This window comes from Amblyomma maculatum, chromosome 9 (genome assembly GCF_055883805.1).
Source record: "Amblyomma maculatum isolate TAMU_Amacu chromosome 9, ASM5588380v1, whole genome shotgun sequence".
Taxonomy (NCBI): Eukaryota; Metazoa; Arthropoda; class Arachnida; order Ixodida; family Ixodidae; genus Amblyomma; species Amblyomma maculatum.
In genome coordinates this window covers 114,071,269-114,096,464 of record NC_139352.1, presented here as the reverse complement: position 1 = coordinate 114,096,464, position 25,196 = coordinate 114,071,269, and the positions used below count along the sequence as shown (strand labels likewise).

Here is a 25,196-nt window from a genome sequence, read left to right as displayed (position 1 = left end):
AATAAAGAAAAAAAATAGCCGGGGTGGTGCAGTGGTAAGACGCCCGACTATTGTGCCGAAGTTCCCGGGTTCGAACCTCTGCTGTCTTTTTTTTAATAATAAACAAAAAAAAAAGACAGCGGAGGATGATGCCCCGCCGGGGTGGTGCAGTGAGTGGTAAGACGCCGGACTACTGTGCCGAAGTTCCCGGGTTCGAACCCGACCTCGGCGGCTGCGTTTCGATGGAGGCGAAACGAAGAGGCGTCCGTGTGCTGTGCGATGTCAGCGCACGTTAAAGATCCCCAGGTGGTCGAAATCGCTCCGTAGCCCTCCACTACGGCTCCTCTTTCTCCCTTTCCACCTTTACTCCCGCCTCCCTTCCTTCCCTTACTGCGCGGTTGAGGTGTCCACAGAAAGCAAGTGAGACAGTTACCGCGCCTTTCCCTTCCTATAAATCAATCAATCAGACAGCGGAGGATGCCCCGCCGGGGTGGTGCAGTGGTAAGACGTCCGACTACTGTGCTGGAGCACCCGGGTTCGAACCCGACCTCGGCGGCTGCGTTTAGATGGAGGCGAAACGAAGAGGCGTCCGTGTGCTGTGCGATGTCAGCACACGTTAAAGATCCCCGGGTGGTCGAAATTACTCCGCAGCCCTCCACCACGGCTCCTCCTTCTCTCTTTCCACTTTCACTTCCACCTTCCTCTCTTCACTTATAGCGCGGTTGGGGTGTCCACAGAAAACAAGTGAAAAAGCTACCGCGCCTTTCCCTTCCTAAATATCAATCAGACAGCGGAGTTGGCTCAGCTGTTGTTGTTGTTGTTGTTCTCTAATGTGATGGCACATACCCACACAGGGGGATCGGCCAAGAATTGGGGTGCAGAGATATTAGATTTTGAGATGTATAACTACATCGGAAAAAAAATAATAATAAATGCTAGGGAATAGAAAAGGAAATGTGAATATGATAAACCAAAATATATAAGAGTAAATACTAACGCACGCAGTAGGAGAATAGTAAGATTTATATGCACAGATTAAAACTTCAAAGCTATTAGCCAGGTAAACGTTTTGTTTCTATTAAGAAGTTTTGAATGGCGTTGAAAACATACCTGTGGCTGTACCCAAGCATGGTGGCACCGAACGATAATAAAATTTGGCTGCTCAAATTAATACCCAGCTGTTGTAACGGCTTCTCTAAGTACCGCTTTCTCATCATGGTAAAACGGCGGCAAAATATCAAGAAATGGTCTATTGTTTCCGGTTCCCCGCAGAATGCGCAGACAGGAGAAAACGCCAAACCAGACCTGTGCATATAGAAATTTAGGGGCGGAATACGACAGCGTAGCTTGGTTAGAGAGACCTCAGTCTGCCTTGATTGACATGATTTCTTATTCCAGGAATACTTGAGGTGCAGGTAGTCATCCGAGGATAAAATAGATCCAGACTGCGTGCTTAATAAGGCACGCCGCCGAAATCGTGCTGCTGTTATGTACGCTGTTGCCGGGAGGATGGGCAATACAGAGCCGTTCAGAGAATCTTTGGCTAGTCTCTCTGCAACCTCATTGGCTGTCACATTGCTGCGTCCTGGTACCCACACTATATGTATGAGGCTCAAATGTGAGGGGAGCAATGAAAGAAAGGTGTTTAAAATTGGCGAATCCATATTCGAAGAAAGCGACAAGCACAAGGAATAAGAGTCTGTAATTACAGCCACTGTTGAGTGTGTTGGGTCTAGTTTGCGCAGAGCAAGCACCACCTCCAGCAACTCCGCCTGGAAAATTGGAGTAAAATCCGGAAGACGGACTGAAAAAGCCCAGTCTAAAAGCGGACCGTATATTCCAACGCCGGCTTTTTCATTAAATTGAGAAGCATCCGTTGCTATCGTTATGCTAACGGGAAGACTTTGTAAATGATCTTCTAATAATCCATTTAAAATGTGAGGTGCTAAGTGTTTTGCATTATTTGGGAAAATGTCATCAGCTGCTACTGAGCCAGTAGCAGCTAGGCCCGTGCATTTTCTTTTTCTTCTTCCTACAGCCACAGCCAGCCAACCATTTTGTAGCAAGAGCTACATTGGCCGCACAGTCTGCATTTTCGCTGTGGCGGTGCTGTCAGAGCCGTGGTCGCATCGCTCCTACGTCACATTTGGTGAGCTGCATCAGTGGTGTAGTACTAGTGACTAATGGATAGCTAGTCACGAACCAGTGCTAATTAATGGCTAACTAGTACTAATTAGTCATGAGTAATGATAGACTGTTTATGACGTCATCGATGGTGACGGCTTGACCAGATGTCACATCATCATGACGTCACATCCGGCCATGTCTAATAACCAGAAGTGACGTCATAATGACGTTACCAGGCGATTCACGACTTATCTCGAGCTCTCTACTTCGCAACAGACGCGCAACAGACGCTTTCGCCTCATCGCACTTTAGTGGTCCAAAGTGCCCCCTGTGGCATAAATAAAGCAGTCTCTGATTGATTTATTTATAGGAAAGGAAACGCGCGGTAGCTTTCTCACTTGTTTTCTGTGGGCACCTCCACCGTACCGTAAGAAGGGAGGAAGGTGGGAATGAAAGTGGAAAGAGAGAAAGAGGAGCCTAGTGTAGGGCATTGGTTTGGTTTGGTTTGGTTTGTGGAATTTAACGTCCCAAAGCGACTCAGGCTATGAGAGACGCCGTAGTGGAGGACTCCGGAAATTTCGACCACCTGGGCATTGCTAAACGTGAATGACCGCAAGCTCAGCCAGGAAAACGTGCCTCTCGCTACGTATATCCTAGCATAGCTGACCTAAGCCCATTTTTTTTCCAAGCTCATCCTTCTACTTGGGCTACCTGCACTTAAGCTCCCCAAGAACACACCAAACCACAAGCTAGCAGCTCTGGGTCTGCACAATACAATACAAGAATTAGCAGAAGCCCAAATCAAGTCACAGCTAAACAGACTTCGACAAACGAGGACGGGAAGACGGGTGTTGGAAAGACTGGGATATAGCACACACCTACAGGCTTATAACAAGACAACAGAGGTATCGCGGGAAGTCAGAAATTGGTACTGAGTTCGACCCATACCAAGAAACGTGGACTCCCGCCTACACCCGGGAAGGATGCAGGCAAGGGCAGAGTATTATGAAAAAACATTCGGCCAACAAGACACGTCAAGGTTCACCGACGCAGCCTTATACGAAACCAACGCAAAGAGGGCGATAGCCACGGTCACAGACTGCGAAGGCCGGGAGGTAGTTAGCGCCTCGATCCAAAACTGTACAGTCACGGAGGCAGAGGAAGTGGCTATCGCACTGGCCATTAGGCAAGTAAGAGAAACGGGAGAGAGACTGACGATACTGTCGGACTCTCAATCCGCGTGCAGAAATTTTCAACGGGGTAAATTATCTAAGGTAGCGCACCAAATACTTCCACAAGCGAGCCAACAAAACAATACACTCAAACACTAGTGTGGATTCCGGGGCATGCAGGGATCACGGGGAATTTGTACGCAGACAGGGTAGCCCGAGGACATGCGACCTACCATGCGCCCAACAGTCTCGCGACAGAGGACCTGATTCCGCTTAACCCTGACTACACCACAATACTACAACACTACAGAGGCTTGCGGAAAGTATATCCGGAGCCGCATAAAGAGCTCAGCGACGAGGAGGCCATAGATCTGAGGCGGCTACAGACGGGCACGTTCATTAATTTACACATATTACACATGATGCATCCCACGACATTCAGAGACGAGTGCCCGTGGTGCGGGAAGACCTCTACCCTGTACCACATAACATTGGAATGCAGTTACCAAGACACCGACTACGCCGTAGCAGCCTACATCGCTCCCCCGGACGGCGCGGTGAGAGGAGTAATTTCGAACGCTTACTGGAATGAAACCCCCAGGGAGCTACTGGAGGATCTCGTGAACAGCAATCCCCGTGCCCCAATAGTGGACGCTCGACGCATGGGTGCCACTCGATCAATATTAATTACTTTTAGAGAAGGACCGGTTCCTCGCACAGTTCTTTACGGCGGGGGACTCCACAGGTGCACCCCTTACAGAGGCCACATGGACGCTTGTATCAACTGCAGACAGCCAGGCCACAGGACAGATGTGTGCACGCTGCCACGTACGAATAACTGCCCGAGGTGTGGGAAACCACATCCCAAGGAGACTATCCCTTCCTGCACTCCGGAATGTATTTTATGCGGAGAAGCGCACATGACGGGTACGGGGAGATGCAAGGCTAAAGGGCGAAGACCTGCAACCAACCCTGCAGCTCAACACCTCTCTCGTAAGGACAAGCCGCCCGGAGACGCTACTCGGAAGATAGCAATCAACGCCACTCGATCCACGTCGCTTCGCAAAGGAGAACGCGCAAAGGACCCACAGGGGATGTCATGGGCCGACCGAGCAGCTGAAGGCATCTCTAAACAAACCCCGCCAACCCAGCCACATCAGGAAGAATCACGCGACAAGGAGCTCAGGGCCCTGCGGGAAGAGGTAAGCCGCCTTTCCTCCCTTATACAGACCCCACACCAACCCCCCTCATCCACCCTCCCTTCCCAAGCTGTACCTCCCGCCTTTTCTCCAACATCCCCAGCCACGCAACCACCGCCCAAAAATAAACGTACGTCAGAACCCCCACCTGTCACACATGATGCTCTTGAGCAAGTTGAGGCAAAATTTGAATCAAAGCTAAAGGCTTTAGAAGCCCGGATAGATTCCAAAATCGACTCCCTCTTCACCCAACTCGAGAACAAAATTGACTCGATGTTCTCACGCTTGGTTCATACACTCGACATGAGAATGACCAGCATAGACACCCGAATTCAAACCTTAGAGCACACACAAACTGTTATCCTGAAGCACATCAATCTCCAACTACCTCCTCTTCATCCCTCGCAACCACCACCCTCTTCAACGCCTAGTGCACTTGGCTCCCAATCTCTCCACTATGGCGGGGCAGCAACTTAATTTACCCATTCTCCAGTGGAATTGCCGCGGCTTCCGGGGCAAGCGTGCGCCTTTCCAATTACTCATTCCCATCCTCACCCCGCCGCCCCAAATCATTCTTCTCCAGGATACGGCCACTAGAGCATCACTGTCTAGTTTTATGCCCCACCACTCAGATACCACGGACAAACCCAGGGTGTCCACTCTTATTCACCGTTCAATCACCCACCAAACACACACTATTACGTCAGAGACACCCTGCGTTATCACGGAAATAATGCATCACCCACACACAGTGCCCTCCATCTTCATTGCCAATATATACCACCCCCCATCTCATCCAATGTCTTCCCTGGTGACGCTCTTGCGGGACCTCCACCGACTCGCTGGCAAGCACCCTCTCCTCATCGGAGGGGACTTCAACTGCCAACACACCGACTGGGGGTACAGTTACACTACGGGCCGTGGTCGATGTCTCTGGTCCTTAGTCCAGGAGCTGCGCCTAACTACACACAACAATTTCCACACACCCACGCGGATCGGCACCAGCGTCAGCATGGACACCAGTCCGGACCTGACGCTAAGTCGCTTCCTCGGTGGCGTCACCTGGGCAAGAACACAACACACACTGGGAAGCGATTACTACATCATTAACATCTCGCTCCCCTTTAAACAATCCCGCCACACACATATCACCCACAAACTGGTTAACTGGGACGCCATCCGCGCATTGCGGAAGGACGACACAAACACAACTATCACGGACATCGACGAGTGGGTAGAATCACTTATGACCGATGTCCAACACAATACCCGGCTAATTACAACCACACAAGACACCCCCACTCTAGATTCCCGCCTCGCCCACCTCTGGGAGGCGTACCACAGCTTACTCGAGCGTTGGAAACGCAACAAGTTAAATAGAACGCTTAAAAAGCGACTGGCCGGACTGTAGACGCAGATACAACAACACGCAGAGGAGGTCTGCCGGTGTAATTGGAGGCAAGTTTGCGACGGACTCGCCGGAAAACTGTCCACCAAGCGAGCTTGGCAACTTCTGAGACATCTCATAGATCCAACACAGTCCAAATCCGCTACACAACACCATGTTACACGCCTCTTACACACACACACAATAGTGACCCGGACGCTCTCATTGACACACTTCAGCGAACATACACCTCACCCGGCACATCCGACTCCATGCCCCCCTACTCAGGAAAACCTAACCCGGAATTAGACGCTGATATTTCGGAAACGGAGGTAAGAGCGGCCCTTCTGACGCTCCGCACAAATTCAGCACCGGGACTGGACAAAATCTCCAATTCTATACTCCGCAATCTTGATGACAAATCAATCACACAGATTACAGATTACTTCAACAAATGCTGGTCGGAGGGCACCCTCCCCCAGTCCTGGCGACACGCCAAGGTAATATTTATACCAAAACCGAACAAGCCTCTTAAACTAGAAAACCTGCGACCAATCTCGCTCACCTCGTGTCTCGGGAAACTTTTCGAGCACGTGGCACTTGCGAGATTGACACTTCACATGGCGGACAACGACCTTTACCCACACAGCATGGTGGGATTCCGCCCCCATCTCTCCGCTCAGGACGCCATGCTGCAGCTCACCCACGACATCTTCGACCCGGCTGTCCCGGGCCACACAAAGGCAGTCCTGGCTTTGGATCTGTCCAAAGCTTTTGATCGCGTCGAACATCAGGCGATCATGACTGCTCTTTCTCCTCTGAACATAGGTGTACGGATGTACACTTATGTCCGGGCTTTTTTAACGGACCGCATGGCTGAGGTTCATTTCGGCCCCCTTACCTCCCAACCCTACACCCTCAGGAGCGTCGGTACTCCACAGGGATCCGTCCTCTCTCCTTTCCTATTCAACGCCACGCTCATTCCACTCGCCCGGAAACTGTCCACGATACCTCATCTTAGACATACCCTTTATGCGGACGACATCACACTGTGGACCACACACGGTAGTGATGGCGACATAGAGGGTACCTTGCAAAGCGCCGCATCCCTCACACAAGAACACGCCCAGAGCATCGGACTCTCATGCTCCCCAGAGAAGTCTGAGCTACTTATACTTCGACCCACGACCCGCGGATGCCCCACCACACCGATTGTTATCGAAGTCGATGGCCGTCCCGTCCCAGAGGTGAATACGCTCCGGGTTCTGGGACTTCACATCCAGAACAACGGCAAAAACACATTAACTCTCAAGAAACTAAAGCGGGTGACAGGCGCGATATCGCACCTCATCCGACGAGTTTCGGGCCATCACAGAGGCATGAAGGAGAACGACCTATGTCGTCTAATTCACGCCTTCGTCCTCAGCCGTTTTTTATACACCGTCCCCTATCTCCGACTCAACAGGCAGGAAACGGACGCCTTGGACGTCATGTTGCGCACGGCGTTCAAGACGGCCCTACATCTCCCAATTAATACTTCCACAGAACGCCTTCTACAGCTTGGCCTCCACAACACAGTTGGGGAGCTTGTGGAGGCCCATCGCCAAGCCCAATACTTGCGTCTCACCAAGACCTCCACCGGTCGCCATATCCTGGAGACTTTAGACATTCGTGTCCCAGCGAATGACCCTACCCTCCTTCCCATACCTCGCCCCCTCCACCAAGACCTTCTCATCAAGCCTCTCCCTCGCAACATGCACCCCCAGCATAACGAGCAACGCCGCCGAGCCCGAGCAGCGGCGCTCCACAAATACTACGGCTCTGAAACGGACGCCGTATGGGTGGACGCCGCATGCACGAATGAGGGAGCGGTATTGGCCGTCACAAATTCCTTCCTGCAGCCTGTTGCTACTGTCCCCCTCCCCTCGGTCACCTCCTCGGAGGCAGCCGAGGAAGCAGCCATCGCCTACGCGCTTGCACACACGGAAGCACGCTACATAATTTCCGACTCGAAAACTGCTCTACTAAATTTTGCGCGTGGTAGAGTTCACATTTCTGCATTCAGCATACTGAACTCGCCCGCCACTAACCCACCCCGCTATGTGGAGCTGATATGGGTGCCTGCGCACTCCGGGAATCCCGGTAACGAGGCCGCCAATGCGTTAGCCCGAGGTTATTTAAACCGGGCGCCGGCGGCCTCCGATCCGGGATTCACGCGTGATCGCATGCACTCCTTCAGTGAGCTAACGCAGGCCTATCGGGCCGAGCGACTACTCTATCCCCCACCTCACCCATCTTTAGACAACTACCACCAGACGCTCTGGCGACGACTACAAACGCGCACCCTCCCGTCTCCTTATAGTGCGTCTCGCCACCACCACACCCTCACCAATCCCTCCTGTACCCTTTGTAATAACCCCAACGCCACCCTCGCCCACATCCTGTTCCAATGCCCGGCGGATCCTCCCCCGCGGGGTCTAGAGCACCTTACCACCTGGGAGGACTGGGAGACCCTGCTGCACTCTGAGGACCCGGTTCGGCAGAAGATCGCCACAGACTGGGCTGCCGACGTCATGAACCATAGAAACATGAACGTTTGAGTGTAGTGGGGCCGTGCGGGGGCCCAGGGGCATGCATGCCCCAAACTCCTCTGTTTTAATAAAGTTATTACCACCTACCACCATTGGAATGCAGCTCACATCAACTACAAAAAATTGAAAACCCAAATGAAAGACAGTGGGAGGCTTTGCTGGCCAGCTCTGACCCGGAGGCTCAGCTCTATCTGGTCACAAGAGCTCGCAAACTAGCGAAAGCCAGTGCTGCCCTGGACTGGGGGCGCCAACCGCTCGTCAGCCTCGGTTGAAGAGGCGAAGAAAAAGATCCCCGAGCAGTTAATAAAGTTCACTCTCTCACTCACTCACTCACTCACTCACTCACTCACTCACTCACTCACTCACTCACTCACTCACTCACTCACTCACTCACTCACTCACTCACTCACTCACTCACTCACTCACTCACTCACTCACTCACTCACTCACTGGTTGGCGAACCCTAAACAGGGCGTGTAATGGGCAATGACTCGCCTTGCTTTCGAGATGTTGGGCGTCTAAATGAAGACTGCCAATTAATAATAATAGTAATTGTTTCACAGGAATGGAAAGGCGCAAAATCTGCCACACTTGTTTCTGTGGACACCTGAACCGCGCCGTAAGGGAAGGGAGGAAGATGGAAGTGAAAGTGGAAAGAGAGAAAGAGGCGCCGTAATGGAGGGGTACGGAGTAATTTCGACCACCTGGGGATCTTTAAAGGCCGATTCACACGACGGACCGACGGGCCGCGTACCACGTGCTTACACGTCACTACTATGCGAGGCGCGCTGTTGGCCGCGGACCTTTGTCCAGCTGGATTTAACGGCGGAATTTATTAATGATTACCTGTTATTTTATTAATGCGAAAGCATTACTTCACTATGTTCAGAGATTTCTGTCCGCAGACCGCGTCCGCAGGCTCGCATAGTAGTGACGTGTGAGCACGTGGTACGCGGCCCGCAAGTCCGTCGTGTGAATCAGCCTAACGTGCGGTGACATCGCACAGCACACGGACGCGCCTCTTCGTTTCAATTATTGTTTTCCTTCTCCCCCAGTTGCAGGAAACGTGCCTCTACGTACATCCTGGCATAGCTTAGCTAATACACTGCCAATGTTTTTCCTCATTCTTCTACTTGGGCTACCTGATTGGCGAACCCCAAAGAGAGCGTGGAATGGGGGGGAGCCTCAGTCAGCATCGCATGCAGGTGGCCACACCAGACCCACCTTTTACGAGAAGAACCCACCTCACGCGATGTCAAGAAGTCTTCTTGAATAAGCTCATCGCCCATGCGACTTACACGCCACGTATATGGTCCGCTGGCGTGAGTACAGAGAGGAAATAGAGAGATTTAGCTTACCGGAGACGTATTACGTCTCCCGGAGACGTACAGACGTAGACGTATTGGACGCCTACTGCGCATGCGTGAAAACTGATGTAGACGTATTCGGCTGACACCGGGCAAAACACGTTTTAGCTGTACGTATCGCCCATACGTAAGACGTATCGCTAGACGTACATGCAGATGATGATGATGGCTATCCAATAAAAAAAGATAGAAGCTATTTCTAATAAATGCTTCAAATAATGTCACAAAAATGTCACATGCAGATCCCCCGAAGTCATCATGTTGATGTGTTAGCTGTGTTTCGAATAATTATTAATTTGAGCTCACTTTTAACCACTTTGCCACCTGCAGCAAGCCTGAACGATCCAAGCCTAGTTGCATTAAATCCGTTTGTTTTGGTGCTCGCATGGAGGAAGGAAACATCTGCTCGTGTTTGCTGGTGTTCGGTCGTGTGCTAGAATTTGCTCGTGCTATCGGTGCAACCTGCCCACGTTACGTTACATCATGCCGACAGCATCCTTCACCCTTCACGACAGGCAGCTGTTTTGAGCACCCTATCATGGGATGAATTTGAAGACATGCATTGATTTCAACGGGAGCGCGATATTCCAAAGCCTCGAAGGAACTTACGTGAGCGTGGTACCCTTCAACATCGGCGCCAACAACAACATAGTGTTCAGCAGGATTTTTAGATTCTAGAAAGAGGATTTCGGAGAGCTGCAGTTAGCCCTCCTAATTCCAAATGAGGTCATCAGTGCGCAGCGTGTCAGGGTCTCCGGCTCCGAGGCACCTTGGCACAGCTCGATTTTTACTTCGGTCATCTACTCTACGATATGACAAGTGGCTTGATCTGCAAGCTCTTCAGAGATTCTCCGAGGTAAGTAGCGCATGGTGTGGTGGCTGTGGTGGCTTGAAGGTTACAAGCCAAATTATTGATAGCAGTGCTTTCTGTGTCAAATAAATATGCCCGCCGAAACATGTAAAGCAAAGCTGACTGGCTGTGGCGTTTCAGTAGTCATCTTTGAATGCAAATTAGCGCTAATCCTGAAGTTCAGAGCTTATCAAAACAGTCTAACACTTGTGCGACCACTTATAGCGCTTTCAAATTAAAAAAAAAAAGAAAAAAAAAAGGCCGGAGCGGATTTAAAGCGATAAATTCCTTGTGAGAAGCGGGGCGGGATGTCGTATCATCCCGCGTGCACACTGCTACGCACTCTCGCGCTACTCATTGCACATCATCCCCATGAGCTTCCATGTGTGCATAAACGCTACCGAGCCTTCTACTCGATATAACTACGTCAAAACCCTACCATTTTGTAGTCGAAAGGCACCAATGCTCTCTGGCGCGTAACGACGTTGTGTCGTTTCTAGCAGGCGAGCAGTTTTGGCTACTGTAAAACATAATATACATTAACGACTGCAGTTGACTCGTGCCCAGTCACCGAACGTCTGCTGTAATCATTGATCTTTTTTTTTTTTTTTTACGTCAATTAACTTAGGCACACTTGTGCAAAGGCATATATATATATATATACCCCTGCTCTCCAACTCGGTTGTAGAGCTTTGGGAAGGTGCTCTCTTGTCGACATCGAATTTAGTGAAACTGTTTAACGTCCCGAATGCAACCAGTGCTATGCTGCTTTTCGATTTTATCACTAGCACAGCATAAGGTCATCAACATAAACACTAGCACACTTACAAGTCAATATTTTTTTTTTATTAAATTAGGGTAGTCCACGGAAACACAAACTGAGAAATACGCAAAAGGTTGTTATCAGCACAAGTTATTTTTTAATTTGCTTCATGTATTAGAAATACTCAACACAAAAATTTCATAAAATTTTATGCAATAATTTAAACAATGTAAGCAATTTTGGATTTGGCCCTTATCTATATGAAAATCTATATTTGACCCTACTTCGACTGAAGGAAATTTTTTTCAGAGTTGTTTCTAGTCTCTTTGTGAAAATAATACCTGTAAATGATCATACTGTGAACACAGCTGATGAAGAGTTGTAATATTCATTGTCACACAATCAGCAGCACTGATTTGCTCTAAAGGGAGCAAATAAATGCTTAGTGGGCTTCTGCTTCAAGCAAAGATGTGAGGCTATTTTCTATTGGTAGAAATTAGTTGGAATGTGTTTAATGAAGAGCTATTTTAATTCAGTGCACCATTGTATTGCCGGGGAATGGTAGATGCACATAGGATGCAAAGCGATAAGACAGCGGCAAATATTGTCGTTTCTTGCCAGTTTCGGCTATTTGCTTATGTTGCTAAATGCAGAAAGCCGCTGCCAACAGGCTAAACTGAATGTAGTCTTTTATAAGTTATTTTGCTAGCTTTATGCACAAACTGCTTCGTCTGCTGCAGGCCTATGTTCCCAGTGTTCTTATCTTCTGGCTTCAGATTTTCCTGTGATCTCTTCGTATCCTAGACAGGGATAAGGAAGTAGCTATGGAGAAGCAATAATTGAATTTACACTCGCAGTAGTCCACCCTATCATGCTAAAGCTGAGAAAGAAAGCTTTCAAGAATAAAATAGATTTGGCTCATTTCCATCTGCACATCAGCAGAATCTGGCTCATTTTTGATTTGGCACATGATTTCTGTGAAATTCCTGGTCTTTATTTACATCCTTACTGTCTCAAACTGTTTGCAAAAGTGAGATGTATATATGACCTTTCAATTACAAAAAAAAAAAAAAAGAAAATAGCCTAGTGTAGGTTTCTGAATTTCGCTTGCTTTGAAAAAAAAAATCAAGTGTCGATGATAGTGTTGAAAAAATCCGGGAGCACTGCGGAATCTACACTGCAGAAATGTGAAAATCTAAGCGTTGCTGGTGCACACGGTGCATCACGTTTGCTCTCATCATTATGAATTAAATGCACCGTCATTATCATTGCTAATGTCATCACTGCTAATTCCAACTTCATTGTCATCGCTACTATCATCCTTACAGTAGACAAGGAGAATTTTGATGTGTGTTTCAAGATCCCGAACGTTGCACAGTTGGCTAAAGCGCTCGGATGGGGATGCGAGGAATAGAGGTTCGGCTCCCAGCGGAAACAGGATTTTAATTTTTTCTGATGGCATCATCATGACGTCATTTGATTGACAGCTATAGTGTGACCAAACAAACGAATGCCGACAGTATGAGCCATTAAAGATTTTCACCTTAAAATTGATGGGCCTGTACGAGGTAACGCTAGTGAACTCTTCCAAAAGCAATGCAATAAGTATTATGCTGCGGCACAGTAAAGAAGCTTGAGTTGAAGCTTGAGAAGCTTGAGTAAAGAAGCCGTGTCTGATTAGCGCAGCTTTTTATTGCATTGAACAGTAAAGAAGGTGCACACTGAAAGATTATTTTCTCATGACCACTTTATAGGGACTCTATAAGCGATCGTTGCTTGCAGCTGCTCCAATTTTTCCTCCTCAGGCGGTGCACGCAAAGGAAGGCCCCCGTGCTCAACTGCTGGGGTTTCATCATGGCACAGCAAGGCAAATTTGTCGACCGTCTGTGGCTCAGAAGGAGGACTTCTCTGGGCACAAGTGGAGCCTGTGCAGAAATATCAGGCACTAATGTGTACCAATGCCATAGTCTGCCAGTGGGCCATTTAAAGGCAGACGTCACGATGCAGGTAAGCCTGTTCAGTCATGTCTTCATTGCAGTAACTAGCTGTAATATGTTTTTCATATTCAGGGGAGTACATTTCCAAATTAAAGCCTAACATCTCTGCTGCATAAATTCCACAAGTACTTTTATATTTTTTGAGTTGGTTTTTGGGAAAGGGTACTCAATGACCCACCTCATGAAAAACAGCATTTCATCTGTAAAGAAACGTGGCACTTAAGTATGTGATGCAAGATTGTGTTAGCATGTGGCATTTTATAAATTTGTAGGGAAAAAATTGTATCTAAAAACTTGCAACTGTAATTACATCTCATTATACAAAAAGAAGAGGCACCTGTGTAGACCTGCATTGGTTATATTTTTAATTCTTGCTATCTTTTAGGGATCCTCAAGGAGACGGTGCACTTTGAGAACCTGCAGAAGATCACCATGGGTCATAAATATGTGATCTATAGTGATGCAGCCTACCCCCGATGGCCTCTACTCTACAAGCTGTTTGGAGGTGCCGTACTGCAACCTCATCATGTTGCCTTCAACAAGGCAATTAGCAGTGTTAGGAAAGCTGTAGAGGGGGGTTTGGCAGCGTAGCATGGGATTTTGCTTTTATTGACTATTTCAAGAACCAAACTTTGAGATGGTAACAGGTAGGGCGCATGTATAAAGTTGCGCAATGAACTACCGAACATCTTTGTACAGCTGTCATGTGTCTATCTACTTTGTCTTGTGTCTGCCTCAGTTGGTCAATACCTTGTGCCTTTTCAGACATAAGTGTCGGCCTATGTCCTGCGGTCAAAAAATTTGGAACATTTTTTTTTAGGCTGCCTTTCTCAGTAAAATATGGACAAGCATGGCAAGCAGTGACCTTCATAGTTGAGGCATTTGTCAACAGTTGCAAAATTCATCTCTGTATTCCTTACAGCAATAATTGCAGCATGCAGTGGTGCATATCTTGTAAATAGGGTAAGTGACCTAGGAAACTTGGACATCAGAAACAAGTGGACAGGAGGCTTGCAGACTCACAACTGGATTTTACTAAGTAACGATGACATATATAAAGTGCACAAAACCGCATGCTCAACGCTATACTTTTGCTTGCTGTATATATGTCCTCTTTCGGTTAGTAAAATACAGTTGTGAGCCTGTGTACGTCCATGTCCACTTCTGTCTCTGTTGTCCGTGTTTTCTAGAACAGTTACTCCATTTCCAAGATGAGCATCACTGCATGCAACAATGCTACCCAAAGATTTATGCTGTTCATTTGTTGACGCTGTTATGCCGAGATGCAGCTTTATGAATTTTTTTTTATGCGAGATGCAGCAATATTTATCTCGATTGATTGCAGCAGTGCATGACTACTTTCTCGTTGTTCTCGTCTCACAGTGTTCAACATGACATGGTGCGTGCGTGGTGGCATTTAGGGTGGCGTGTGATAGTGTTCGTGTTCAAATGCAGGGGTTTTTGCCCGAGTGTTGTGTGCAGCGATATGACAGTTTCGGTTTACCATCTCGCTACTTGGCGAACTGAAAGGACGCGATGACTTTGGTTCGGCATTGTCTCCCATGCTCCTTTGACTGCGTGACCGTCTACCGGTGGACACCTGACAGCTGTGCTCCGGACCAACGGCTTCACTTGTTCCCAACGCTGACTTCGAACTGTTAGTGGCATGAGATGCTTGCGACCGCAAATATGCACTAGACCACCAGTCTGAACACTGTACATGAGTTGTGCCGCGTGGGCCGTCTCTAGTGTTTCACCCGAACGGTTGTGTATGCATTTGTGTATTGTCTAGATTAAGGAAAGGTGGCATCTGAGTTATAAAAGTTTCTGTATGTGTGAAGTGCCATCTGCTTTGGCGAACGAGGCGGCGAACCACCACAGCTTGTCTTCGTCAGGCCGTCTGACGGCTTCAGTGAGAACCTGTGCTACCAGATGCAAAAAGTGATGATGCCATTTTATGGTTTTTCACTTCATGCCGCTAATTCACAGCTCATATAATTATTGATCGCATGTGCTGCTAGAGTCATTATTCAGTTTTCTGTACGCTACTGAATTAATTGTACTCTCATTGAGCTGTCATGTTGTCATCATGCCCGAGACGCTTTGCATTGTAGCCCCATCCAGTAGTGCAGCCACAGCTCGAGTTTTACCAACGTTGGCATCAACGAATGCCGCAGATGCACTCTCCCTCTGTTTCCGCACTCTTTTTTTTTTCATAAACTAATGTCTCCTTTGAATCTCCTAGATTTTAACCCTGCAAAACTGTGTCTAGTCAGGCCAAAGCTATCACTCATATCTTTATTTTTTTTTGCAGCTGTGGGTTTCGTGGATCCTGAAAATCACTTCGTGAGCCCTTATTTGAGAAACACTGACCTATGATATGTTTTTAGCAATTACCACTATGTGACGGGACATTTTGAATTTCTTTTGGTGAAGTGGTGACCACAGGCCACTAACAGTGTTTTCAACGTTGTAGCTGAGGCTCACTTGAGAGAGGTTGCGCACATATTTTTTTTTCGAGTCATTGCATATGTTTACAATTCTCACAATGCAAATATTTCTTAAAATATGCAATTTAAAATTAGTGTAATGCCCTTTGCAGATAATTTTGGACCTGTATTTGCGAAACTATAGCCTTAGCTACTTATGCACCATAAAATGCAAGAACAGAAACACACCGACAGCATTTGTGTTGCAATAATGTATTTGGGATTTATTTGGCAAAGTGAACATGGTCGAGAGAGTTTTGGAGAAAATAAACTGGTGCTATCTGCAATGTGATATAGTGCCAACATAAATAACTTTCATTCTTTCATCAGCGCAATCAGCATCTTGTCAACTGATTGCCAAGATTTCACCAGCTGATCTCCACATGTCCATCTTCACACGGGGCAGTGTTCGTCACCATGTGCTGCATAAAACATCCATGTTGTATTCTTCTACCTTCCTGGAATGAAAAGGTGCAGTGTTCACAGAAATTACTGTAAAATTAAAGCTGTTATGAGAAAGCTGGAGGTTGTTTAATACTGCTCTCCAGCTGGTATTGCAGTGAATAACTACGCACATGATTATTCATGAAATGTCTGGGCATATGGCATACCCCTATATCATGGCACAGAAGTGCAGCAGTCTCGTCTTGTGAATGCACCTATCGGGGGTGGAATTGCCACTCCATTTGCTCCATTCTGCTCCCAAACTGCTTTTCCTGCTTTATCCTGCTCCAAAATGCACTATTGCTCCAAAACTGCTCCAAATTGGCTGTTTTAATGTTCTACCATCAAATTTAGTGCAACACGCAAACAATGTCTTTGCACCAGTGGCAAAAATATAACGCATCTAGCACTGGGCTTAATACAAACAAAATTTTTGTAAGGGAAGGAAGCATGTGGCATAATAAATATTTGTTTGCAAGTAAATTTAATATGAGTCACTGGCGATTGGAGATAATTGCAAAAAAAATGCACTGTGCATGTGACGTAGCACCTCCTCTCAGCCTTTGGATCACCGGTGGAGGGAGAAGCAAGAGCAGCAAGCGAAGCAGATAGGCGCAAGATACCGTGAGTCGTTAGGAAGGAAACTTGTCCGACTGAAAAACCACGAGTTATTCTAATGGTTGTGGTCTAAGAACAAGCAGGCACCTATCGAGCCTCTTTTTCAGTAACAAGCTTGTCGGGCCTACGGCAGACAAAATCATACTTGAATCGTTATGGGTTGGTACTCCAAAGATGTCACTCACTAGGAAGCGTCTCAAGAGTGTTGGAAAGCCATACAGGGCCTATTGCCAAGATTTAAAAAATGAGCCCCAGCATTGCTCAAGCAAAGAATGATAAAACTATTGGAAGGAGGTAGTGAAGTAAAAATGCTGAAGGATGAAAAGGCTACCCTTCAGTGCCATCTACATTTCCTGAAGGCACTACTGACCACTGCTCAGGAATGTATCAGCACAGGCATAGGATCAAAAAGGGATATGCACAAGATAGAGAGCAGAAATGTCATGTCCATTAATCTGAGCTCCAAATTAGTGGCATTGCTTGAGTGCATTGAAGTGGTAAACTTGACATTTGAATCTGTCAAGTCAGAATAGGCAAATGCGTTAGGTCACAAGGTCACACTAGGTGTTCAGTTATAAAGCACACCGGCAAGCATTTTGTTTGCTGGCTAGTCTGTTTCAAGTTGGTGGCCGTTGTCAGAAATGAGTGCGAAGTTGGAGAGGCATTGAACTTGCATAAAAAGGAAGAGCTCACCTTTTTCTGTCAGAAAGAGAAAAACAATTACTACAATTATCAGAGGCATTTGACCTTAGGAACCTGCTCCAAAACTCTTGTCTCATTGCTCCAAAGTTGCTCCAAAACTCTTGTCTCGCTGCTCCCAAAGCTGCTCCAAAATGCTTGAGCCTGCTTCCACCCCTGACCTATCAGACCCATTGATGACTGTCTTTAGTGGTAATGGCACATACCCACGGCAGGGAATAGGCCATGGTATATAGCAAGTACAAAAGGTTCATGGACAAGCAATTGGGTATTTTGATAATTACGAATCTTAAACTAGAATTTCATGAAAAAAAAGAAAGGAAAAGAAAAGGCAGTGAATTCTCATTGTAGCAATCTACCTGGTGTGATTATATAGTTGTGAACAGAGTTGCACACAGGTTGTAGGGTATATCCCTTGGCACTTGCCCCGAAGGAGAGGAGAATAAACACAAATAGCATGCCTGAGTAATTGCACACAGGTTGTAGGGTATATCCCTTGGCACTTGCCCCGAAGGAGAGGAGAATAAACACAAATAGCATGCCTGAGTAATCACCATTTGAACGATCTAACAGTCACTAACAGTGTTTCACAAGGAAGCCTGCTTTGGCCACTGTTGTTGAAAGTGTTCATCAAAGACATTGCCCACATCGACATATCCATTAAATTTGTCGTACATATATAGGGTGGATCTGGTACATATGATATGGGCGTGTCCAGAAATCTAAAATATAAATCGAGAGACAAAAAATAATTTTGGGAAACTACTGTCGAGCTCACGCCCTGAAACTCTGCTAGGTCTAATCCGACTAGCTGACGTCGCCCATGTCCAAGGACTCCAGGCCGTCATCTTTGCGGATAAGTTGACACCTATCTTGCACCTGTTGGATATTTATTAGTTTTGCCACCACCACATGCAGATGACTGTTCTATTATGACGGGCACTGATGCAGACACGTTGACAAAGCAAAGCAAAGCCTTCCTGTTAACATTATTGTTGTGGTTTCAATCAAACAAACTTAATATAAATTGTTCAAAGACAACGCTGATTATTTTCCCAGAAAAAAAAAATTTTTTTAATCGTGCTGTCAGAAATGAGAGCCGGAACATTACAATTGTAGGCTCGCAGAGAATACTAAGTGTCACGTTCAACAGCAATCTATACTGGGACTTGCCTGTTGCTGGCATATGCAAAAGATTTTCCATGGTATTTGATGTTATTTTATGTCAGTGAACGCTCCTTCTGATGCACATTGAAAACAAATTGAATCATTTTTTCACATCAACCAATGCATTAAGACCACAGTGGAGGGTGGAGTAAACAATAATATAATTTTGCCATCCTTTTCTTGAGGATAAATAAAATTCACCAAATGGGTAATTGCGGTAGAAATGTCTCTATAAAATATTACTTCTGAGCTTTTGCGTTGATTATGCACATGCACAGCAGCATGCTGCAATGACCTAAGAGCTGGAAATGCATCACGCGTCCAGGCAAACATCACACAAAAGTGTGAAGACGCAAAAAGAAAAAGCATGTGGGAACTTCCCACGCTTTGCCCGATGATGAATACACTCTGGAGAGGGGTGCCTGAGGCCACACCGCACAGGAAGATACGGTGGCTGTTTGGGAGAAGGGACATGGCCATAAAACCATTACACTGATCCATTAGGAGTTGAGTTCTACAGATGCTGTTTTGATCCGCTGTATGTGACATCAGACATGCCCTGTGTTTTTCTGGCAGACAGACTCCTTATTAGACTATTGCAACGCTATCAAAGTGAAAAAGGAAGTTTCTATGTCTCCTCGCCTGTTCCCAAGGTATGACTGCAGGAACATTGCTTACCAATACTGTTTGATTGACTGGCTGATTGACCCGAAGAGATGTGCCGTGTTTTATTGGCCAAAGTTCTGTGAGAGGGCTGGATTGATTGTTTAAAGGTTTCTTGTGGAGTAAAAAAAAAAAACAATACTGGCCCTGGGCAAGAGGCTCAATAGTCTATCATTGCTATGAACTTGCTTTTGACCTTTTGCTGTTAAGACCTTTGAAGTATGTACATAAGTCTGCAGAAGTGCAATCAAATTTCATTGTTTTTTGTTCTCTCATCTTCGAAACGTCATTCTTCTCTCAAACCAAAGACTCAGTCATGCCACCAAATGGAGTGTAGGTTCAAAACAGTCTGAGACAAGCATAACAATACACAAAGCATTGCGATGGTCTCGTGAGTGTGCACCATGAACATGAAAATTTGTGAATAATTTGTTTTCCTACTCATTTATTTCATTTATCGCTGCTTTCATAGACCATTGCATTTTGTATAATGCACTGTTGCTGCTGCTGGTCCATGCATAGTTTTGGCATGAATGCAAAAGCTAACAACTAGGTTCTAGTGCAGTTGTACTAAGCAGTCTTGAGTTTTAAACTATAGTAAGTTGTTAAGGCATTGAGATAAATAAAACTTTTTACTAATTGGTGCTGCTCAAAATAACGTAAATATGTCCTCACCCCTCAAGGGCACTGACTGCAGGCTTAGTGTCGACGGCAGCGGCTCCACACTGTGCAGACTTGTGGCTGTGCCATGGAAGCAAGCAAACAAATGAAAGAAATAATTATTTCTGCAGCCATGAGATCTTGGGATGTTTTCCGGTGCATAACAACATGCACGAGCTTACTTTAGCACTCTGGCTACACTTTGTACACTGCAGTAAGAGAATCAAGACTGAACATTGCAGTGCTTTGTAAATAGCTGTAACGTGTTCAACAAGAACATTGAAGAAAGTAATATAAGAAGTGTTGTCGCTTACTATTCCGGGAGTTGTCATGATTGCTTTCATCATCATGAGTCTCTCTGGGCACCATGTCATTCAGGCACTTGCAGGCTCATTTTCATCTGAAAGGGAATAACCATATGAGACACAGATGATTGGTAATTAACTTGCCAACATAATACAGGATCTAATTGTGCAGCTGAAAGTTGCGCCAGGACACTAGAAAAGTGCCACGACGCAGACACTTGCCTTCATTCAATGCAATGGTCCTTAACAAGGATCCTTTTTTAATTTTCAGGTGTTTTTATAACACAATGAGCAAACCAGTTCAGCCTCTGCGACTTGTAAATGCTAATAAGACTTCCAGAGCCTGAATGTTTTGTCCAACAGCATAAAATGCTTCATTTCACGTGCTGACACAGGGACACAAGTTCATAAGCTTGGAGCAAAAAAAAAAAAAATTAAATGACCTCTTGCACTATTTGGCTTTGGCACTGCATTCAGCATGTGCTGTTAGCTAATGGTGCCAGACAATTAATTGTCTGAGAAGATAAAGTAAACCATCTTGCAAACAATTTTCATTTATTGTGGCTCCTGGTGGCTGTGCACATTTACAAGCACATGTAAACAAAAGCAGCTACACGACGTGTATTATATTATGCAACTCGAGCCATGTTTAGCGAAAATGCTGAAATATCATGTATCTAATTCGCACAACGTAAGTGGCTTTTTACTTTGCGCTGCTATTCCCCAGCAATCGACTAGGCGGTGTTCAGACGGGCGGGCCGTATGTATCGTGGGAAAGCATCATCCACCACCACTCCTACTCGGAGCGCACGTGATCGGCAGGCGCCGAGTCATTGCCATTCCGAGCTACTCGAAAGTGCCGTTTTCGTCACATATGATAACTAATTGTTCCGCTCGGACAGTCCGCTGTCCAGTCCGATCGTCTGAACAGAGAAGGTAGTGGGTAGTGACTTACCAGAATCATTTTTTTTTTTTTCTGACGCTGGATGGCTTGCAAAGACCTTTGCGAACGCCTTCATTGCGCAGCGGAGCGAGCGCTCGTTCGCCGTCGGCGGATCCCTAGAAATCGTTGCAACTTCTTTCGACGGCGCCTTCTCCCTGCGCTGTACAGTGTATGTACAGGATGGTCGATCTCGAGCTACTTGCTGGTCGTCCGCCGCACTGAAACGCTTGCGCATGATGTTTTCTTGGCACGGCCGGGGCGAGGGTATTACAGCATTTGATGACGCCAATGTGAAAACGGGAGAACTATGTGGCCCGTTGCGCACAGCAGCACTCTACAAGCACTCGTAGCACCACCCATCGGCTCTTGGCTTAGCTTGGCGGCTTGGCTCCATGGCTGTTGAAATCTCGTGAGACCTCGCGAGATTACGGCAAGCTGGACGTCACGCGGCATACGTCTCCGTAGTACGTCTCCAACGCCTGTACGTATCGGCAGTTTTCACGCATGCGCAGTAGGCGTCCCATACGTCTACGTCTGTACGTCTCCGGGAGACGTAATACGTCTCCGGTAAGCTAAATCTCTCTAATGATTACGTGCTCCCATTGCACGACTCTAACGCGCGGCGGCATATCTCATCTGCTCTGGTATTGCCCTGCTTTTTTTACTAGACGCTCCGAGATCGAACCCTACCGCCTGAACTACCGTTCCCTTCCAGGAACCGATGCTAACACACAAATGATATTTGCCAAGTATGGCTCCCTTAGTGGCCTGGTCAGAGCAATATGATTAGAGTGACGACTTGTGCAACCATTAAAATTCTGCTACTCCCCTTTACTCCCATCCATGGCCATGAGCCTTCCTATTCAATAAACTACGTTCAATCAATCAATCAATCAATCAATCAATCAATCAATCAATCAATCAATCAATCAATCAATCAATCAATCAATCAATCAATCAATCAATCAACCAATCGTCTTGCCGTTGAGATGTTGGGCGTCTAAATGAAGACTGCCAATTAATGTGTTTTCCTTCTCCTCCAGTTGCAGTGTTGCCGTTTGGCATGCGCCGCTCAGTACATATACTTCGTAATAAACTACCTTGAACAACTCCTATTCACCCCCATCCCCCCCCTCGAAAGAAAAATGGTTACCGCCCTGCCACTGTTACTACTGATGATAAAGAAGTGCCCACTATTGCAGCTGCGGCGATGTGTGCAAGTACTGCAGTAGAGAGGGCAACTGTAGTTTATTTTATTACTGTGTTGTTAGCATATAACAGCGACCATAATTCCTCTGCTCTCTGTCACTTCTTACCGGGACCGTCTCTGCACAAGCTCAGCGCATCGCTACGCGCCTCCTTCCTGAATACCACACTTGCCACTCTGCAAAAAGGTGGGCGAAAGTTCGCTCGTCCGTCACACCCGGCAAGCAGGAAAGAAGCGCTCTTTATTTGTCCCTTCGATCTACCGGACACGCATCCGCGCTCGCCTATCCGGCTCTTGTTCGCCGAGGTAAGTACACAGAGGCGTCGCAGCACGTCGAGCTAATGTGACAGGCCCATCCACCGGACGCACATACACGCGTCACTGTCCTCCCCCCATGAATCTTGCGTTTCTCTCATCGAACCAAGCGCTAGGAAAGGCCACTTCCGTTTCCGGGCAGACGGGACAGGAGGACGCACGTGACGTAGCAGGGTCATTGACGTCTTCGTCGCATAACTGCGCTTGTCGGTGTATTATACGTCCCTCGTCGTATACAGGTAGCTCGGCCAGCGGCGCTGTCGCCGTCGGAAGCGCGAAGAAACAAGAACGGAGCGAGCGTGGCGATCAGGAAAAACAATACACTGCAGTGACGGGTTTGCTCCACTCAGCCGACGATGTGTCATCGTGCCGCTGCGGCATAGGTAGGGTGGCTCTAGCATAGGAGGTCGTCTGAACAATGATCTCGGCCCTGTCGCCATCGTCGTCGAATGTCTCATCGTCGCTGGACAGGTCAGCGTTGACACGCGCCAACGCTGCGCTGGGGCGTCTTCGTGCTTCTGTTCGCAGCGAGACTGTCGCGAAGCTCGCACACAACACTGCGCGCATTGCTCTCAGACTATGGGAACGTTAAACATGGCTTAGCTCTACTATGCCTAGCGAAAAGCAGTGACTACCTCGGGATCAGAAGACGTTAATTTCTCCAGTCGTCTTCAGCAGCTAAACTCTCCTTAGCTTCCACGTCGAGCGCGTTTAAGTTCACTGGCGTTCTATAATTCGTTTACAGGAAAGGAAAGGCGCAGTATCTGTCACTCGCGGAAGGCAATGCAGCGCCGCCCGGCGGCATTGGAGCGACTTGTTCCCGCTTGGTCCTCATAGCTGATGATGATGATGATGATGATGATGATGATGATGATGATGATAACAACTTTATTTTTCTACTGACGGCAGATGGGTGACGTCACATCCTTGACGTTGGTACTTACAAATTGCGTATCAATCACAGTATCTGTCATGCGCGGAATCCCGCTATCATCCTCACGGTACACAAGCGGAGTTGTGACCTTGTTCAACAAAATAATTTTCAACAAGAAATTTTGAAGCAGCAAGACGCTGCGGAGGAGGTCTACAGTCTAATGGGCGAACTTGTGGTAATGAAAGTCCATTAGACACGGTTGTCAGCCAAGGGGCATCGCAACCACGATCTTTTACTGATGTATTTGTACCAATTCATGCAATAAAGAAAAAAAAAAACACGAGCGGAGTTATGAGCAGCGCTTCACGATCCGTGCCGTGGCGCAGCGGTAAAGCGCTCGGCTGGGGATCCAAGGGATAGAGGTTCGGTTCCCGGATGGGCACTGACTTTCTTTTAATGAGCAGGAGTCGCACACCTCTTTAGCGTTGCTAGGCAACGCCGGCAGAGCTTGGTGAGGGGGGCTGCGCATTTGGCCTTGGCTGTGACGTCACGGCACACGGCATACGCGAAGCACGGCTCTGACCCTCGTTTCAAACACCTGCGCCTCTCCTAGTGACGTCACTCTGAGAGTTTGCGCATGCACAGCTATGGCTAAAAGTGATCACACACACGCCAGACCCGTGGTTGACTAGCCTAGTGAAGCTTTTCACTTCGATCACGACAGGACGGAACGACTGCAAATTGCTGTGCACATTTGTTCCTATCGTCATGAACCAACTCGCCCAACAACGTATCCTGCTGAATTGCTCTCAGAGTTGGGTCGTTTTTGCGTTCATATGATAATGATAGGGCGGCAACGGCATCTACGCTACTCAATTTTTAAATGTCACACTGCATGAAAAAGTTGAAAATTAAAAAAAATTGGGGGGTTGAAGCATGGCTTGAAACTAGTGATAGTGATTGTTGCGATAGCCTCTGTAACACTGCCGTTTTAATCCGCGTTTTTTTCTTTCATAATAGTAATTGTTTCACAGGAAGGGAAAAGCGCAGTATCTGTCACACTTGTTTCTGTGGACACCTGAACCGCACCATAAAGGAAGGGAGGAAGGTGGGAGTGAAAGTGGATAGAAAGAGGAGTCGTAGTGCGCAAGGATGACACGCAAAATCGCTTCATAATAATAATAATTGGTTTACAGGAAAGGAAATTCGCAGTATCTGTCACGCTTCTTCTGTGGACAACTGATGTTTTTAAACTGATTTATTTATAGGAAGGGAAAGGCGCGGTAACTGTCTCACTTGTTTTCTGTGGACACCGCAACCGCGCCGTAAGGGAAGGGAGGAAGATGGGAGTGAAAGTGGCAAGAGAGAAAGACTCACGCC

The 25,196-nt window shown here is 47.1% G+C and overlaps 1 long non-coding RNA gene across 2 annotated transcripts; it reads right to left on the bottom strand.

Moving 5' to 3' along the window:
• Window positions 1-16,142: 16,142 nt before the first annotated feature.
• Window positions 16,143-21,768, bottom strand: LOC146180180 (uncharacterized). 2 transcript variants are annotated; one of them, XR_014700789.1, is made up of 4 exons: window positions 21,433-21,768; window positions 20,487-20,572; window positions 20,188-20,253; window positions 16,143-16,379 (listed from the first exon to the last, which is right to left on the bottom strand). It is a non-coding gene; the product is annotated as an uncharacterized LOC146180180 (long non-coding RNA). The 2 variants fall into 2 exon arrangements; XR_014700788.1 differs by lacking the exon at window positions 21,433-21,768 and having other exon boundaries at window positions 20,487-20,903.
• Between the last annotated feature and the right edge of the window lie 3,428 nt (window positions 21,769-25,196).